Below are 5,500 nucleotides of genomic sequence, written 5' to 3' on the forward strand. Positions count from 1 at the left end.
GTTCCAAAGTGCGGCATGCCGGGAATGGAAGTCTTCCCAGAAGTACCTTGTGGCATGCTGGGAATCGTAGTCTTTTATAAAGCCGATAATATGAACAGTGACAATTGGTCGGAATTTTACAGTTAGATCTGGCAAAATGATCGGCCCTTATTTCTCCCAGTTTTCTTTATCGACTGCCTGAAAGTGAAATCAAAGGATGGTGTGGCCTTCTCCACAGAGGTACTTACTAATTTTACTGATGGAAAAAATTTTCTTTCCATAAAGGTGAATTTGGTTTCCTAAGATCTAGTTCCTAGTTCCAGCTCTGCCATTTGCTAAGTGGAATGTCTTGACCCTCTCTTAGCCTCCATTTCTTCACCTATAAAATAAAGATAAAAATAAAAGCATCCAGTGATGTTGCCAAGATATGATAAATGCTATACAAATATTAATTTCCTGCCAGTAAGGAAAAAGGTTTTTACCAACCCAAGTCCCACTTCATGAAATCTTCTCTGATTGCAGCAGCCCTCAGTGGGATCCCTGGAGGCATACTGCTAACACCTTTTAATACCCAATTACATACCACGGTCAATGTTCAGTACTCTAGTAACAGAGATTCAGTGATTTACTGACTGGAGAAAGTCCCAGTCTAGTGAGAGAAATTGAGATCACACATAGTGCTTTGTAATGTTTGCTCGTAATGGTTTCCTGAGTTGCTTTAAGATTATATTCACTTCCAAAAACATGTTAATATCAATCATGTCTGAAGCACTGTAGAACAAACTGGGAATACAAAGGTAGATCAGGTATCTGACAACCTTCTATCTGGTGGTAGAGAAAGATTATAAAGAATCAGTCTAAATGAGTGTCCTTAAACACACCCCAGGAGGTACGCCTGGGTGGCTCTGTCGGTTAAGTGTCCTACTTCGGCTCAGGTCATGATCTCACGGTTCGGTTCATGAGTTCGAGCCCCACGTCGGGCTGCCTGGAGCCTGCTTAGGATTCTGTCTCCCTCTCTCTCTGCCCCTCCCTACTCACACTCTCTCTCTCTCACTCTCAAAAATAAACAAACATTAAAAAAAAATTAAACACTCCAGGTTACTTGCGATCAGATTACCTTGTTTAGTTCCTTTAGTATCTTGTTCAGACTACTGGTTGTCTACCCTATCTATTCTTCCCTTACTTCTTAGAAGTAGAATCCCCAGTTTTTAGCTAGGCATGTGGCTACATTTCCTAGTCTCACTTGCCGCTAGGTGGAGCCAGGTGACTGATGAGTTCAGGTCAATAAAAATGTATTCAAACTGTTACGTGGTAGCTTCCCAGAAACTCCCCTTGAAGGAGAGGTATCCAAGGTCTTTGCCCCTTCTTAAACCCTTCCTCCATCCAGCTGCATGGAATATGGATAAAAGGAGACTTGATTATTTGGAGCAACTAAACCAATCCTTAGGCTACCTGCCCTTACCTCCTGACTTCATTTATACAAGAGACAATTATTTATTGTTTACACCACATTTATTTTTAGAGCACTTACCACAATGTGAAATCATCATGTGTAACTACTTATTTATTGTCTGAGTTCCTCACTAGCATATAAGCTTCACATGGGCAGGGGCTTTGTCTATCCTGTTTATCACTGTTTTGAAATGCCATAACATTCGACAGTAGTCAATAAATGTTTGTTAAATGAACAGAAGAATGAATGGAAGTAACTACATCAGAAAGCGTCTGTTCAGGACAACAAACTTTGTTATCCAAATCAAAGAGGGACTGAATGCAGAGAATTGATAACAAAAGTATTAGAAGGGCTGAACAACATAGGGGAGAAAGAATAGGGTTGCAGTAGCAAAAGGGAGGAGGGAGTCCTTATCCAAACATTATGAAGGTGCTACTCCTGTATTAGAGCCATAAGCACACACGCATGCATACACACACACACACATACACACACACACACACACACACACACACACACACACACACACGAAGGGAGCACCAGTGTTGCTGTTAGAACTACCCCATGGCTGTTGAGCAGGAACTTGCACTATTTCCTTAACTTACTTTAGCTTATTTTGAAATACTAAGTTAGCCTTTTCATGTGATTTTGTGGGTGTGTCTTCTGGAATGTTCTCATATCATTAGGGATATCATTCTGCTCTGTATTTTCATTTTTCTAATAATAACTTCACGATGAGATATGACTGCGGTCCTTTCTGTTGCTCATTTTTCTATGAAATTAATTCTCCTGCACACTTAGGAAGGATGGGTGACTTAGGTTGGCTTCGCTAAATTCAAGATTCTACAGATTCTTTTTCTGTTTTCACAAAGCGTTCAAACACATGGCTTCACACTTTCTGAGACCTCCTGGCTGTGTGCCCTTCCCCCACTCTCCTCTGACTTCCCTTTTCTGTGCCCCAAATATCTCTGGCCTACTCTATCTGTATCCCATTCCTTGCAGTTTCTGCTCTGATGTCCTGGAAAGAGCCTTCGGCTGGTTTTGAGAGTCCACAGGACCTGGACTGCTCCAACTTCTTCAGACCTTACTTCAGACCCCCTGCGCTCATCAGCTGCAAACTGGGTTGCACAAAACTGCCCTCGAATCCAGCTGCTGTTCTCCCACTGGCCTACTGTCCTCTCTAGAGAGTACCTCTTGGCTATTTTGAGGTTCTCTCATTTTTAGATTTCTCAGAAGCTGAGCTGCTTCCCTTTGCTTCTTTCCACAAAAGTGCTAATACCATGTGAGTCTTTGAGTTGCTAGTGGTTTCCACCAGCTTGATTTTGGGGTTTGATATCTTGTCACCCAGGTTTGTTGTAGATGTTGCCCATAGGTTTTGGTTTTGCTATCCCAGATGTTCTGTTTTTAATGGAGGAATTTGGGGAGATTCAAAAATGCCACTGCCATCTTCTCAGAATTCTTTTCTCTTAAATCTTCATATGATGCCAACCAGTGAAATCAAACTGACAATGGAAAAACCACCATCCATTAACTTTTCTAAAAGTTCCAAGATGTAATAGCTATCTGTCTAAAACTCATTCTGGTTTCATTCAGGGTGGCAGTGTGTCCAGCTAAAGAGCATTTCCCAGCCTCCCTTGCAGCTAGGGATGACCATGTGATACAGTTCTGACCAATGAGATATAAGCATAAGACATTAAATGCAGTTTTGGAGAAAGCTTATTCAAAGGTGGGTCCAACTGGTCAACCCTTTTGCCCTTTCCCTTCTTCCTGTCAAAAGCTGAGCTGAACTGGAGAGCTGAGCTGCCAGGTGTCTGAGTAGTAAACATGAATAGTTACAGTCAAATCTTAATCATTTACTGTGATGGTATAAGCAAGACACTAAATAGGAGAAAGCACTGACTCCCCTAATGTTCCATTTTTCTCCATGGAACAGTGACAGGCAAGGGTCAGGTGGATTGGTACAGATGTGGCATGGTCTTACTGCCAAAGGATCCCTAAACAAAAGTCACCTGCCATTTTACAGCCCTGAAGGGTAGGAGGAGGGAGAGGGCTATGGGTAGAAGGGTACTGAATACTGGGCCAGAGTGGAGAAAACATCTTCAAGACCCCAACCTCACCCCAGCCCCCAAGTATGTTGGTCTAGCAGAGGCACCTGAGAGAGGCCATGGCTAGGGCCCTCATCCCTTAGCTCCATCAGGAGGCCTCCAAAGGAAGGAAGCTGCGCTAGAAATGCAGATTTGCAAAAGAACAAGGCTGGGGTGATGGTAGGGTGAGCCCAGAGCCCCTGACTGCAACTCCCCTCAGAGAGCACAGTGCTAAGGCCATGCACCTAGTCTGGTGTGCAGTGGGCAGCTTTCCCAGAGCCTGTCAGGTAAAGGTCTTTAGGTACATAGCCCCTAACTGTCTATGGTCAAGCCTGAAAGATATAGGGTTCTGGCTTGGAGCTGGACTCCTTACGGCCTACACTTTGCTGGAAGACAGCAGACATCTTGGGATCAGATGATGGCAAATTCATGCTAAAGACTGTTGAACCAAAGAAAAATGAAAAAAAGTCAGACTCCCTAGGGGCATCATGGAGCAGCTATATTAACCTGGGTGGGGCTATCTCTAAACTTCTATTTGTGTGAGAAAAGTAAAAGTACTAATTTGTTTAAGCTATTGCTTTTTAGAATTCTTTTAAGGTTGAATACAATTTGTAAGTGCTTCACGGAGGTCCCAAGAGCAGGGGCCCCCAAATGGCAGGGCCGTCTGGTTCATGAAATGTTCACTGGTCCTTCATAGGTGAGAAAAAATGAACAAAGTAGTCAGCTTCTTTAGTACTGAAATTATGCCCCTCCAGATTATTTGATATTATGATGTTCTCTCTTTTATAAGATGATGGTGCTAATTTATGAGGGTGGTTGTGTCTAACATCCTTACTTAGAAATTAAATCCTGACCAATGTATTAAATAATCTCTAAACATTTTTTTTAAACTTTACCAGTCATACCACACTTAAAAGTACTCAGTAGTAACTAAATTCTCCCTCAAACATGGATATTTATATGTGCCTGGGAAAAACTCACTACTCTCCTTCACTTTAACGCTTAACAACACTTCTGTGACCAGATGTGTGGGTTTTCCACACCAAGCAATTCTGCCACTAACTGCCTGGAGGTAATACAGACCCAAAGGTTAAGGGCACCCTCCCACAAGACCACGCTGCTGACTTCAGACATCAATTGCTAATAGTGGGTTCCCAGGTTACCCATGATTTCTGTCTGACTTGGCTATAAATTGTTGGTTCCCATGACCTCCTCCCTGAGTTTGACAATTTGCTCACAGAACCCAGGAAAACAGTTTACTCACTATTGCTGATTCATTACCAAGAACATTCTAAAGGATACAAATAAACAGCCAGATGGAGAGATACACAGGGCGAGTTCTAGAAGGGTCCCAGGTACAGGAGCTTCTGTCCCTCTTGGAGTTGGGGTGCACCACCCTCCGGGCATGTGGTTGTATTCACCAACCTAGAAGCTCTCCAAACCGCGTCCTTTTGGGACTTTTATGGAGGCATCATCACATAAGCATGATTGATTATTACCTCCATTTCCAGCCCCTCACCTCTCTCCAGAGAATGGGGAGTGGGGCTGAAAGTTCCAAGCTTCTAATCATGGCCTGGTCTTCCTGGTGACCAGCCCCCTCCAGAGCCTCCCAAGAGTCACCTCATTAGGAAAAAAAAAAGGGTGCCTGGGTGGCTCAGTCGGTTAAGCGTCCGACTCTTGGTTTTGGCTCAGGTCATGATCTCATGGTTTCGTGACTTCAAGCCCCACATCAGACTCCAAGCTGACAGTGTGGAGCCTGCTTGGGATGCTCTGTCTCCCTCTTTCTGCCCCTCCCCCACTTGCGCTATCTCTGTCTCTCTCAAAATAAATAAATAAACTTAAAAAAAAAAATGCTCCAGGGGCGGGGCGCCTGGGTGGCGCAGTCGGTTAAGCGTCCGACTTCAGCCAGGTCACGATCTCGCGGTCCGTGAGTTCGAGCCCCGCGTCAGGCTCTGGGCTGATGGCTCAGAGCCTGGAGCCTGTT

This window comes from Herpailurus yagouaroundi, unplaced genomic scaffold (genome assembly GCF_014898765.1).
Source record: "Herpailurus yagouaroundi ecotype Mexico unplaced genomic scaffold, PumYag 77, whole genome shotgun sequence".
Classification (NCBI taxonomy): domain Eukaryota; kingdom Metazoa; phylum Chordata; class Mammalia; order Carnivora; family Felidae; genus Herpailurus; species Herpailurus yagouaroundi.